At 35.9% G+C, this 15,141-nt stretch overlaps 1 pseudogene; it reads left to right on the forward strand.

Moving 5' to 3' along the window:
- The first annotated feature begins 3,822 nt into the window (after window positions 1-3,822).
- LOC142611235 (NADPH-dependent aldo-keto reductase, chloroplastic-like) lies at window positions 3,823-9,444 on the forward strand (annotated as a pseudogene).
- The last annotated feature ends 5,697 nt before the right edge of the window (window positions 9,445-15,141 follow it).

Consider the following 15,141-nt stretch of genomic DNA (forward strand, 5'->3'; position numbering starts at 1 on the left):
ACATTGGATGTTTTATATGCTTTCAGTCACCTATACCCCCTACCCCCCAAACAACAACAACAAAAAATATGTTGCCTATTCACTTCATTCTTGCACAGCCATATAGTTGAAATATTTTGAAAATAGCCAAAAAAAAAAAATTTTGAAAACCTCCTATAAGATTTACTAAAGGGGACACCAATTTGGACCTAAAAGAGTTAGCAGAGAATAGAGGGGAGCAATTTATTTTGTTTGGGATGGGGGGGGGGGGGTGGTCAAACTCATGTAGATGAAGGCTTTATAGCTTGAGGTTCCCCAGAGAGTTTTTCATAGTGGAGCAAAATGGAAGCTACAATAAGCTTCCAACCCAAAAGCTTAAATTATCATGTGGAGAGGCCAACGAGTACATAAAGCCATGACCAAGCACCCACCTAGTAGGAGTGTGCAGTCAACTCGCCAAAATCGATCCGACCCAACCCAACCCGTCGGGTTGGATCAGTTTTTAGGGTTTAGTAGGTTGGGTTGGGTTACAAAAAAGTTTTTGATTATGGGTTGGGTTAGGTTTGGATCATAAAATTTCAAACCCGCCAAACCCAATCCAACCCACTCATATATTTATTTAAAATATATTATATAATTAATAAATTTTTTAAAATAACCAGCTCTTCCTATCCTATATAAAAGCCAATTAGTTCACTCAAACCTAGTAAATTATTTTTGTTGTTTAGTCATTAGTGTTGTTTGCCTTTAAGGAGTTACATTGATACTCATCTTGGGGTTTTTTTAATATATTTATATTTATATTTTTTTCTACTCAATTTAATAATAATAATAATAATAATAATAATAATAATAATAATAATTTGTCTAACCCATGGGTTCAACCCAACTCGACCCGACCCATGCATGTGTGTTGGGTTGGATTTATGTGATGGGTTGGGCATGGGTTGAATTTGTTTTACCCACCGTGGTGAGTTGGGTCAAAAAAATCCCCTCAACCTAACCCATGCACACCCTTACCCAATATGAAACTTTTCAAATAGATTACAATAAAAGATTGAGGATAGAGACATACCTAACTATGAAGGGGATCAGTTTCTCTCGAGATGAGCTATTGCAATGCCAAAATTACAAATGATGCAGCAATAACTGCAGCAATCCCATCTTTTCCTACTATTTTTGCTTCAAAGAAGCATACCGCAGCTAAGGCAGGCGCTGAAATGGAATCTATACTTCCCGTGGGTAGAATAGGACTAATGTGCATTCCAAATATAGCTTCAGCATCACGAAGAGCACCATCTTTAATCATGTGATATGCACCAGAACTTGCCTCCTCAGCATGTTGGAAAAGAAGTCTCACAGTTCCCTTCCGTCCCAAATTAAAGGAGTTTTAGAATAACATATGTTGAGGAAAAATTTAGAGGACTTTGAGAACAGAGAGACAAAAATATTTTATGAACATTTAATTAGAAACAAGTGCATCTCTGAAACAAAATAGTTATATAAGCATGAAGGGGACACATTCATAAAGCCAGCAATAGTATCTCTTTCAAAAAAAATATAATTAACAACTAGATTACTAAAAATTGATCCATTGAAACATAAAAATTCTTATAAGTTCAAACTTTAAAATATAGAATATACAAAAAAATCCTGAAATTAAACCATGACATAAAAATTTTGTTTTAAACTTAAACAACTAGTTTTATGATAAGATCTATATTAGTTTTCCTCAAAGTCACCCTCCAAGTTGCTTTCGACCTCCATATTATTATTTGAGTTGTCCTCTTCATCTTTACTAGTACCATCCTTAAAAAAAAAAAGCATTAAACATGAGTTAAAATGAAACAATTAAACTGAATTTGTATTTGTATCAATGTTTCAATAAATAAGTACACATATAACTATATCAAATATAATCATATAATATATCATAAACAACAGTAATAACTTTTTAAAAAAATTTAACAATAGTAATAACTTAATTTGATTACTTAAACCACTATCAAAATTAAATATAAATTAAAATAATATAACAATTGTGAAAAATGTAAACCACAAATAATGGTTAGAGAGAGTGCAAGAGAGATAGAGAGAATTTATGACATGTATTTCCTTTATACTCACCCCTCATTTTCCATCCATCAATTTATCTACCATCTTTTTCCAAAAGAATGTAGGAATGAAGGAAAGACCATTCTTGTAACGATCTTCTTTCTTAATGTACTTCTTAAAAATAGGATTTTTAATGTGAAATATCTAATCAGAATAGTGGTGTTTCACATATTCCACAAAGGCCTTCTTCACTTCCTTGTTTGGTTGCTTATGCTTAAAATGTTGAGCTATAAAGCAAGCATATAGAGTTTCAAGCTCAGATCTTGAGTATTCGGTAAAAGTAGTCCAAGCTCCATTTAGCTTTTGGTGAAAAACATTTGTAATCTCTCGAGTAGCTTTTGGTGTACACATCCCACTTTTGTTGCAATGTCCCATGTTGACTAGATGTGGGTTGTGTGGATGGATGTGTGTTGAGTTCCATGTTGAGCATATAGTAAGTCAATTTGAGCTATACATAAACAACTCAAAAAGTCTCAAATTGTAATTTTTTATTATTTCTTTTAGGATATAGCGCATTTTGTGATAAATATTACATTTGTCTCTCTTTTTTTTTCCTTTTTTTTTTTTACTGAGATTTGTCTCTTGTGTACACTCGTACAATTCTAGGTATTTTTCATGTTCACATAAAAAGAAAAGAGAAAATATAGTAATTCAATCTTTTATGCCATAACTTTACCAGAACTCTGATATGAAAGATTGTGAGTGATGAAAAAAAATTTAAAAGATCCATATGAAAGTGAGAAATAGTCAGTTATAGTTTGTCACATAAAATAATTGCAGAAATGTGAAAGATTTTGTGGTCCTAAAATAACTCAAAAATTCTCATAAAACTGAATTGCTCTCAACCTCATTGACTTGATTAAAAGGCCAGCATCCAAGAAAGGCCCGAAGGAGGAAAAACGGACATTTTGTTGTAGCAAATCACCTTTTGACATGACCTCCCCAAGTGAAGCACAACTGATGACAATTTTTCTAGGGACACATTTTATCACACACTTTGTCAGTTGTCATAACTTGCACATTTGTCAATTCATGATTGGATTACATCACTTACACATAGGACCATCACTAATACTTGGTAAAAAATAATTTAATCACTATTTGACACATGTATAAGCTGTGTCAAAAGGTGTGACAAAGTTTGTCTCAGTAGACTTTTTGTCAAATAATGTTAATACCACACTTTCACACATTTTACTACGAAAAATATTAACGGATTTTTTAGAACAATTATTAACAAACCATTTTTTAAAAAAAATTATTATGGGCACCTGTTAACATGATTAGTCTACTACAGCTATTCTACATTATTCTACCAGTAAACTGTGATCCACTGTGCCACAATAGACCATTAAAAAGATTAGGTGCAACTACTGGACGGTACTACCTGTCTGGTATAAACTGGTTTAATAGTATAATATATGGTGACGTGTGTGCATATAGCAGCATTTTGCAAAGCTTCGAGAGAATCAATGCCTTCACATTCAAGAAGTTTGTAAATTGTAATGGTAGTTTGAAAAAAGAGTCGCACACCAATACAAATGAACACCTCATTCTACAATAAGTTTCCACTCCATGACTTTTCATTGTTCCCTCCCGTACCTCACTTGCCCATCTCGTATATTTTATTATTCTTCATTTCCAAATGGGCTCTTGGTTATTTTTGCTTGGCTTTGACTATAAATTGCAGCAGAGCGAGCTAGAGTTAAGAGTGAATTTTGTGAGAAAATGGCAAAGGAAATTCGATTCTTTGAGTTAAACACAGGGGCCAAAATGCCTTCGGTTGGGTTAGGGACATTGCAGGCCGGCCCTGGTGAAGTAGGCAATGCCATCACTACCGCCATTAAGGCAGGGCCGGCCCAAGGCCTAGGCAAGTTAGGCCTAGGCTTAAGGCCCACCAAAAAACAAAATGTTTCTTAAGAATAAAGGCCCCACTTTCCATAGTTAAAAGCTAAAATTTTTATAAAATTATAGATATATTTTCTAAATGTTGTACATTTTTTTATTTGTGATGTTAAGAATACTACAAATTTTACTATTGATTTACAAATTGCCATGTTATTAATCACAAAAAAGTGATATAAACATTCATTAGTTAAATTGATGAAGTTCACCAAAAAACAAAATGTTTCTTAAGAATAAAGGCCCCACTTTCCATAGTTAAAAGCTAAAATTTTTATAAAATTATAGATATATTTTCTAAATGTTGTACATTTTTTTATTTGTGATGTTAAGAATACTACAAATTTTACTATTGGTTTACAAATTGCCATGTTATTAATCACAAAAAAGTGATATAAACATTCATTAGTTAAATTGATGAAGTTCATCAATGAGAGACAAAGTCACATTATATTTTGAACATTTTATAGTGCTTTTAATTAGCGTATTTTTCTTTTTTTTCAATTCTATCAAGACTCTCAAAATACGAGACCAATAGAATCTTAACTCAATTGAAACCCTAAAATCCTACAAAGCCACACACTAAATAATATCTATCTCTTTCTCTTAAAATCAAAATATAAAATTAAAAATTAGATTACAATTTTATTTAACTATGCATCGTCTTATATCCAAAATAAAGTATTTTTTTCAATCGCAATATATTTTAATTTCTTTTTATTAATATTTATAGTTCAACTATAATATTTAATTCTCTATATGAAATTAACATTAGTCTAGTTGGTATTATTTATATATTTAATGTATCAAATTAACCTTAATTTGATTAGTATTAACTAATTTTGTTTAATTAATATTTACATATTAAAGGCCCCACATAAATTTTCCGCCTTAGGCCCCAAATTATGTTGGGCTGCCCCTGCATTAAGGTATGCTTGCTTCTATATGGTTGAATTTTTCTTTTAATTTTTTTCTACACTAAAAAAAAAAATTGTCATAATTGGTAATACTGCTCTCGTACATGTGTGTCTTGCTGTGTTGCGTGAATACAACGTTGGATGATAAAAAAAAATGATGGTTTTGATAATTGGTGTTGCTGCTACATGCATTGCATATCATGATCAAAGTCAGTATTTTAATTTTTAGTTCAGTGAGTGAATTAAAAAAAAAAAAACAATATTTAAAGCAAAATTAATTCAGAAAAATGATAACACTAGTTTAGTAAAAAAGAAAAAAACAGTTAGACTAAAATTAATTTTTTACAAAATATGTTATAATTGTAAACTGTATTTGAGATGGGAGTTAAAAAAAAAAAAAAAAAAAAATCCTATTTCATTTTGGGGCCTTAAGTTAGTGTTGGAAATGTAGACCCCTTTGCAATCTCTTAACCAATTTTATGTCAATCAATTAATTAACCAATTATGATTAGCATGTTCAGCTTTGGTTAATCACTTCACACAAACAACATGATCAAAATGATGGTGAATGAGAACTCAGTCACAAAACCGTAGGTGTACAACAACGTAGCTCTCCAAACTTATTTTAGTTGTCCATAATCATTATTTTAAAACTCTAGGGAATAGGGCTTGATATTCTAGAGTTTACACAATTTAATGGCCCGGTTGAGAATCAGGATCTGCAATTCTCGATTGATCGATAGGTGTCAAGCTATGTGTCGAGATTACAGAAAGCTCATTCTTCTTGAGTTGTTCTAGGCATGAGTACTCTTGAACTTGAAAAGCACTCTAAAAACATTCAAGACTTAACTTTTTGTTCATGGTTGGCCAGTCATATGAAATATGGACCTAACAAGTTGCATAGTTAATGAAAGTGAACAGACGGATGAAATTGAACACTATAAGTTTAGGGATGAAATGAACATAATTGAATTTTAAGGACCAAAATGAAAACAAGCCAAAGTTGGGAAATGTACTACATGGTTATTGTCTTAACTCAAAACAATATGGTATCTTTCTCTTTTTTTTTCTTTTTTTTTCAACTTTATTTAACTTCTTTTATATTATTAATAAGAGGAGGAGGGGGAGCGGGGGAATTGTTTTTTAGTTTTGAGTTTTGTAGCTTACCTGCGGATTATATATTGTTAATGGGCAGTTACCTTACAGATTTTAACATTTTAATGCAGGTTGGATATAGGCAATTTGATTGTGCTCCAGTTTACGGCAATGAGAAAGAGGTAATTTTGCATAACATCAGATCTTGTATATCATTTTAGTTGCATTTCAAATCATGACATTTTGTTAAGTCATTAAACTTAGGTCAAATCTACTCTCATGTGGCGTTTGATACGGGGTAATATTTTAGAATTCTCAGGAATGTTTAAAAATTCTCATATTTTGTTGCAAATCATACTAAGGAATCAGATGCTAGGGGAATTTGGATTCCCCATTTAACTCTCTTTCAGTAAAAATGTGAATTCCCTTTAAAATATGTGGATATTCACATTCCTAAGCTTAAAGAAAATTTTATTTTTTATAAATTGACAATTTTAACTAATTCTTTTTCCTTATCATTTAAGCAATTGAGATAAAATATAAAACAAATTATTAATATTTTTTCCTTTGTCTTTATCTCTTCCCACCAAAACAACATTATCTCTTCCCGCCAAAATAATATAAATAGGATAAACAACTCTATTGATATATTCATCTTTTCTTCTTTTAGACTATAATTTTAATGAATTTGTTACAATTTATAGTTTATATTTTGTTTTTCATTATTTACTTAGGGGAAGATTAAAAAAAAAGAAAAAAACTTATATTAGATTTACAAATCTAAGGATAGAATGAGAAAAATAAATAATTCAGTTAAGATTCCATAGAATAAACCAAACATTATAATCTCACATTCCTAAGAATCTAATTAGATTCCCAGTTAAACCAAATATAGGAATAGTTACATTCCTAGGCATCCAGATTGCAAGGCATCACATTCCCAGAAATCTAGATGCTAGGAGTAATGTGGATTCTCCCGTACCAAACACCGCCTCAATGTTTTTTTTTTTTTTCCTAAAAATGTTTCTGAACAAAGTTTGACAATGGTTAAAAAGTATTATTAGAATTGAAATTTTTACATATTTATGAAAGAAAAACTAGCTGTCCCCAAGTTGCAGGGGTGTTATATAGTGCATTTCACGTTTCATGTCACTGTTTGGTCTGTGAAGCTTACTGATTGATTTGCTAAGAAATTGCTAAAAGCTAGCAGAAGTAACCATATTCCTTAGAATAATTTAGAAATGGTTGATAGTCGTCTCTTTCATCTTCATGGCATAGCTCACTCCTGATATTTTCTAAGTCAACCAAATGTGGGGCAATGTTAGGATTTAGTTGTGAGCAATTTATTAAATCATGTTAAATATAAATAATTTTTTTGATTTAGACTGTGTAGGGAGCTTGTCGATTCAGATTTTAGTGCTACTAGCATTTCCCATCTAAGTGATTGTGATAGTGCAAAAGTTTGGTAGCTAATACAGGAACAAAAAGTAGGATGTGCATCTGTTGATATGTTCTCCTTATTAGTTTCCTAATAAGATCATGAACAAGAAATAACATAATCTCAGGAAAAATCCACCATATAAGTGGGATAAACTGATGAAAGGCCATATGGTCCTTAAGTATAAAAATTGGCTATGAGACTGTCTCCTTAGCAATTTTTATGCAAAAACCTGATAATTATTCTCTATTTTATTCATGTTTTCATCTATGTGCTTCCAGTGAATATTTACATACATCTTAAGAACTGTTCTTTAGGCGTTACCAGTGTTAATCTTTTGTCTAAGAAGTCTGAATCATGTTATGACCTAACTTCTGGTGGATGTAGATTGGATCAGCTTTAAAGAAGCTGTTTGATGATGGTCTAGTCAAGCGTGAGGACTTACGGATCACCTCCAAACGGTTTGTTCTAAAAATTATTTGACTGCAAACTGTACTAAGCTTTCTTTAATGAAACTTTAAATAAGGTGCAAGAGCCTAATAACTCAACTAGCATCTCTTGATGTTTCCAACAGAGACGTCCAGCCATCAAGGGTTCAAAAGAATCAAAACCCCCCTCCCCCAATTATATAATTATCAATAATAATAATAATAATAATAAGCTGCATTTTTTATTGGCTGTTCTTGTTATCTAATTGCAACTATAACTATCTGCAGGTGTACTGATCACATGCCAAAAGACGTACCAAAGGCATTAGATAAAACCTTGCAGGACTGATCTGTATCTAGTATGTATACCACACTTAAGAGTGCCAAAATTTAAATAAACTTTTACGGACTTCGCTCATATATTTCGTTACTAAGAGCGCTAATTTCTTCTAAAGATCCACTGGCCAGTTAGCTTGAAAAAGGGATCTGTTGGCTTCAAACCTGAAAATCTTACTCAACCTGACATACCCAGTACATGGAAAGCAATGGAGGCACTCTATGATTCTGGCAAGGCTCGACCAATTGGAGTAAGAAATTTCTCTTCAAAGAAACTTGGGGATCTGTTGGAGATAGCACGTGTGCCTCCGGCTGTTAACCAAGTGGAGTGCCACCCCGTTTGGCAGCAGCCAAAACTACAAGCATTTTGTAAATCTAAAGGAGTTCACTTGTCTGTAAGTATGCAGATATAAAGTGGTGAATAATGTTTTGTGCTTGAAGCCTTGAAGAGAAAAGGAATTCAGGATCCAGGATCTTTGCTAGTGAATTATGCAGAATAGATTATGGAGGCATGGAGCAACAGAAACAGAACATATCTGTTTTCATTTTATGTGATTTCTGAACAACCTTCACAGTTTACTTGATGATGAATTTTTTGTCTTGCAGGGTTATTCACCATTGGGTTCCCCTGGTATGGGATTTATCAAGAGCGAGGTCCTTAAGAGTCCAATTCTCCTTACAGTTGCAGAGAAATTGGGGTAAACTTCTGCACATGTGGCTCTTCGTTGGGGGCTGCAAATGGGTCACAGCGTACTGCAAGGATCAATGAAAATTTTGATGTTTTAGACTGGTCTATACCTGAAGATTTGTTTGCAAAGCTTTCTGGAATTGAGCAGGCAAGTACCCTATTCTTATAGATATTCATTTGGATCTTGTTTTTGACTTTTTTCAACATCACTATGAGTTTAAAATGGCACACAACTTCCTGCCATTGGTTTTTGCAATGCTGGAGTTAAATCTTATGTTATTCCATCCTTTAGTAAATGCTTTGATCAAAATGTGATGTGTAAATGGATGTATGGATCATTTAGCCAACCATTTTCATTGTTCTTGAAAATTAGGTACAAAAGAATTAATGAATAGTTTACAAACAATAAACAAGGCTTCACTTTCAGTTAAAATGACCATAGTTTGGTATTTATTGATGCAGGAGAGGCTAATTAAGGGTACTGGTGTATTTGTTCATGAGACCTTTGGTGCCTACAAGACAATTGAAGAAGATGGCGAATTGTGAGCTGGCATTGGATGTTAATTTCAGGCATTGCGGTTTTTCTTTACATTTCCTTTTATCCAATTTGATCACAATTTACTTGATTTTCAATGCTTTCTACCTGGTGGTGACCATAGTTAGGGACCAAATTGTTTCTGCCAGAAAAACTTGAAGTAAATAAAAGAGCATTTGCTGAGTTTTTAAGGTTGAGAAGAATGTTGTGCTTGACTGCCTGGTTATATTGCAGAAGGGTGAAATCTAAGAACTTATAGTGCCTCTTTCGGATACTGTTTTTAATTACATCCAAAATCAATGACATTCCGATTTTCTTGTCTTTGTTAATTGACATTGGCGGAAGTTCTACGAGTGGCCTGCTTTTCGCATGTGACAAATACTGCTTACTTATTATTATTATTATTATTATTATTATTATTATTATTATTATTATTTTAGAAACAAAGTTTAAAATGAAAAAATATACCCACATGACACCATAATTGGTGGAGTATAATAATAAGTGGAATATAGGATTATTGGAAGTAAGGCACCAAACACCAAGTTATTTTCTATCTAGATTCCAAATGAAATGAGGGGCTGAGTAATACAGTATATGGTTGGCCTTTTTGTGTTGTTGGGCATCGATCCCTCTTGCTGCACTACGGCTCATAGGTCTAAGGTAAGAGAGCTAGAATTGGCCTAAATGGGACTACACTTTAGGCCAGCTTGTGCACAAGTTGAGCCATCCTAATATAGATGTGTTCTAGCAGAAGCATCACGGGCTGCATGTATGGCATGACCACAACAAGAATAACTGTTACAGATGTTATAACAGGAATACAGTACAGCAGAATAACTATAATACTAAATGGAATAAATGAGACTAACACCAAGAAGGAAGGTAGCTAATAAAGTTATGATAGAATAATGCAACAAATGGCAATAATGCTACAGCAAACAACTTAATAACTAAACAGTTAACTAATCACCCAATAAACATAAGTAGTTGTTGAGGTCTAAAAAGTCACAATGTTGCGCTAAGGCCCAAAAAGGGGCACAAAGAATTGAACTCCATAAAAATAATAAAATACTTGAGCTCGTAATAAAGAAAAAGATGGTAGGCCCAAATTCATTAAGGGTTTTAAGGAGGAACCCAAACCCACGAATGGGTTAGCCTTAGAACTCATGAAACGAAGGGAAGAAGAAAAAACCCAACTAGCCAAGGTCAGAAAATTGCTAGAGAGCCCAATGATTAAAACTGAGCCGGGATACCTGGGGACTGTCAGGAGCTCGGGATCCTTGGGACGTGCAGCAAAGCCAGGGTTAGATTAAGACAGCTCAAGGGGGGGGGGGCAAGGAACACAAGGATCGAGCGAAGATATGTCCCTATCAGCCACCTAATGATGCAAAAAGGAATCAAAAGGCTTGGGAACCAATAATTCATAAACAAGGGGCTGGTACCTCAGGGAACCTAGAAAGAAGAAATCGTGAAGGGAAGTGGCTGGGAAACTTTCAATTTGGCAACAAGGAATCAACTAACTTGGGAAAAATGACAAAGGGAAAGAGAGCCTAAAAGCTGAATCTGAAAATGTGAGATTTAGAAGCCTTGAAGGAAGAAGGGCCAAAATTCAGCTCTCTAAAGACACCTTAGAACGGAAAGACAACAAGAGAATTTTGGGGAAAAAAGCATTGAAAGAAGAAAATGATGAGAAGTGTGGAAGGGACCAGCCACAAGTGTTGCTGGCACAACATTGGTTCTGGTACCTAGGGGAACAAATAGGGGGAATCAGTGGTACCCCGAAAACCCTAGGATGACACTATAAAAAGAAGGAATAGCCAGTAGTGAAAGACATTCAGAAACAGTGAATGAGAACAAAATCATTGAGAAAACTCTGTTAGAATTCAAAAAAGAAAAGAAATGAGGGAAATACTGTCTGGTATCCTTAAACAGCCATTAGAAAGCACACTTGGATTCAAAGGGATTCAAACTTTGCAAGTTTTGGAGGCCTGAAAAGCCATCTAATTCTGTGATTTTTAAACTTATTTAGACCTTGTAGTACGTTCTAATGAGCATGATGTATTACACAATTAAAAAAGTAATAGAATATTTCACACTGTCTTAAGGACCCTTAACGTCTTTATTTTGTGTTTTTCTTTACCACTTTACCCCTTTACTATTTCTTACTGTTTCTATGCATATATTTCTCTTTTGTTAGCATGCATGTGTTGTAGAATTCATGTTCTATGCACCATCTGGTTTGTAATCAACCCGTTTAGCTATGATGAACCAATCTTAGTCTCTCAAAACAACAAGTAAAGGGCCTAGGGTCCTTGTTTTCTACTTGGGCCTAGGTTCTATCCAAAATGGACCCACACATTTTGGCGACTCCACTGGGGATTGGGTAAAGAAGAAGGAAGAAGCAGTCCCTTCACAAAGTATGTCTCCAAGACCAAGAAACAGTAAAGGTACTAATATGCCACCTGCGGCATCTGAGCCCGTAGGAGAAATTGAAGTAGCTTCCAGATAAAGGAATGAGGTACCTCTGGTGGAGCAGGAAGTAGTCTTTGGACAAAGGCGCGTGGGGCAGGAGCTAGACCCTGTGGCTCAAATAGCAGAAATGCTAAAAGATTTGCAACAAGAGATACGCCTCCTCAAAGAAGGAAGGACTCAAGAAATCAGGGATAACGTCCCCCCCCCCCTGTGGTCAACCAAGACAGAGTCCAACTAGAGGGAGGGTCAGCAGTAGGAGGAGAAGCTAACCCTCAGTATCTCACGCTAGCAGATGTCAATGCCCTTTTGGAACAAGAAAGGGAAAAACTCTCAGGGATCCCCAAGCAATTTTCTCGGGATCCCCTATTCTCGCCAGAACTCCTTGGAAAACCTTATTCAACCCCCAAAGTTCCATCCTTTTGATGGAAGAAACGGAAGTGCTGTGGAGCACGTGAGTAGGTTCATTCACACCATGAGCCCCTACACAGGAGACAAGGAGCTGTATCTAAGAGAGTTTGCTAAGTCCTTGGTGGACAGAGTATATACATGGTACAACACTCTCAAGCCTGGGTCCATCAAGACATAGGACGAGATGATGGAGAGGTTTTATGCAAATTACTATCCAGGTGAAGACAAGGTCACCTTCCAAGCCTTCAGATGACAAGGCAAAGGCCTGGAGAGGATCCTGTCTAGTTCATCAAAAGGTTTAAGGATATTTCTCTGGACTGCTACGGAGATCATGAAGAAAAAGAACTTATGGAAACCTGCATATCCAACATGCTCTTTGATTACATGTTTAATTTTTGAAAACCTATGCATAACCTAGTTTGTTAACCAACTATAAATAACAAGGAGGACTGCATTAACCATAAGGACAAAAAGAGTGCTAGTACCCCAGGCCATGACAGCGTCAGTGGGAGAAGAAAGGAAGAGACTTGAAGGAAAGATGGCTGAGGAACCACCCGTGATCCCATGCACTATGAAAGAATTGAATCATGTTTTGGATAAATGGATTGGAGATAAATCTGTTAGGCCATTCACTGTATCCAAGCCATCTACTGAAGAAAAAAGGAATAATTCTTTGTTTTGTAGGATTCATAACTATGTCAAGCACTCTACCAAGGATTGTTGGACCCTTCATAGACTTTTCCACAAAAAGCTTAGGGAGGGGACCCTCGAGCTCACTCAAAAGGAACCCAAGGTACAAAGGAACCATTTACCCAATCACAAAAGGAAGGGGTGGTGGCTGTAGTGATCCATGGGAACCCAGTAGAGGCAAAGGAATCTAAAGGATCCATCCATTCAAGCACAGTCAGGACCCTTCAGAAGAACACCAAGTTCAGGTCACTATTCAACCAATTGGGATTTGGGCCAGAATCAAGAAGGGTGGCCACAAAATCCCTCATGAGTATAGCAGCAGAATCCCATGCCAGCCAAGCTTACTTGGAAACTACATATGCAATAACGTTCATAGATGAAGACATGGAAGTAGAACATCTAGACCATCGCAGACCCCTTTATCTAATGGCCACCATAAACAGTGTCCAAGTTAGGAGAGCACTGGTAGACACGGGGGCATCACTTAACCTCATAGCTCTAAGTACCTTGGAAGCTGTAGGCCTGACTGGTAGGAGGATCCTGGTGGCTCCCATGGAGATAACAGGATTTGGAGAATCAACTGAGGGGTATGTGCACTTGGCCTTAAGGGTAGGCCCAATAGTAGCCCTGACCAAGTTCCATGTAATTAACTCAGAGGTTTCTTACCATGTTATATTGGGACACCCTTGGCTCTATAAGCATTGCCTTATTCCCTCCAAGTACCATCAATGTGTTAAAGGAAGATAGAATGGGAGGCCAATAAGGATCCCTGCCAATCCAAACCCCTTTAGCCAAGGAGAAGTGAACTTTGTGGAGACAATGTTTTATGATGAGCTAAACCAGATGATGAGAGCCCTGTGCTGGGGACCTTAGGGATACTTGTTTTGGAAGAAGAAAAAGGAGGGGCACCCACGACCTAAGAAACCTCCTGGACAGAAAAAGGCAAAAGAGGGAGACCAACTCCTCAAGATCTCGAAAGTGCGTAGTAGTACGGGAGCCTAAAGGGAAGCTAATATATCATTTATGCAGGTGTGTGGGACTTGAGTGCTTTGTGCAGGAGGGTCCCGAATCGCTAGATTGTATGATGGCTCAAGAAGAAATCTTGGAGGACCCAGTCAAGGAAGCACAAATCCAGCCTGAGGAGGAGTTAGAAGAGGTAAACTTAGGGCCTGGTCTAGGAACCCAGAAACCTATTTTCATTAGCAATCAATTGACAGCACAAGAAAAGAAATAGTTAGTAGCCTTACTCTGAAGATATATGGATGTGGATGTGTTCGCATGGACATACAACGAGATGCCTGGTCTGGATCCAGTAGTCCATGCTCTCAATGTGGACCCAGGAGTCAAGCCAGTGGTCCAACCAGCCAAAGTCTTTAACACTGACATAGAGGCTCAAATAACTCAAGAAATCAAGAAACTGCTAGCAGCTAGGTTCATCAAGCCAATTCAGCATCCCAAATGGCTTTCCAACATAGTACCCATAAAGAAAAAGAATGGTCAAATCCGGTGTTGTGTGGACTTTTGCAATTTGAACAAGGCATGTTCAAAAGATGAGTTTCCCCTGCCTAGTATTAACCTCCTTGTAGATTCAGCTACAGGAAACTCTATGTTTTCATTTATGGATGGATATAGTGGGTATAACCAAATTTGCATGGCTACTAAGGATGTAGAGAAGACAACATTCAGGACCTCGATCAGAAATTTCTATTACATCGTGATGCCCTTTGGCCTTAAAAATGCAGGGGCCACGTACTAGCGAACCATGACAGCTATCTTCATGATATGATGCATAAGGAAATGGAAGATTATGTAGATGATATTGTGGTAAAGTCAAGAACCAGAGCAGGACACTTCCAAATACTTGAACAAGTTTTTGAAAGGTGCAGGAAGTACAAACTATTCATGAACCCCGTGAAATGTGCCTCTGGAGTATCTGCTATAAAATTTCTTGGGTTCCTGGTACATCACAGAGGAATAAGCATGGACCCAGCTAAGGCCACAACCATTACAACCATGAAAATGCCTACAATGGTAAGAGAGCTCAAAAACTTCCTAGGAAGAGTCTTTTACATCAAGAGGTTTGTGCCAGGGTTAGCTTCTGTCACAAGTGGTTAAAACGATACTTCTCAGCCCAT

This window comes from Castanea sativa, chromosome 9 (genome assembly GCF_040712315.1).
Source record: "Castanea sativa cultivar Marrone di Chiusa Pesio chromosome 9, ASM4071231v1".
NCBI classification, from domain to species: domain Eukaryota; kingdom Viridiplantae; phylum Streptophyta; class Magnoliopsida; order Fagales; family Fagaceae; genus Castanea; species Castanea sativa.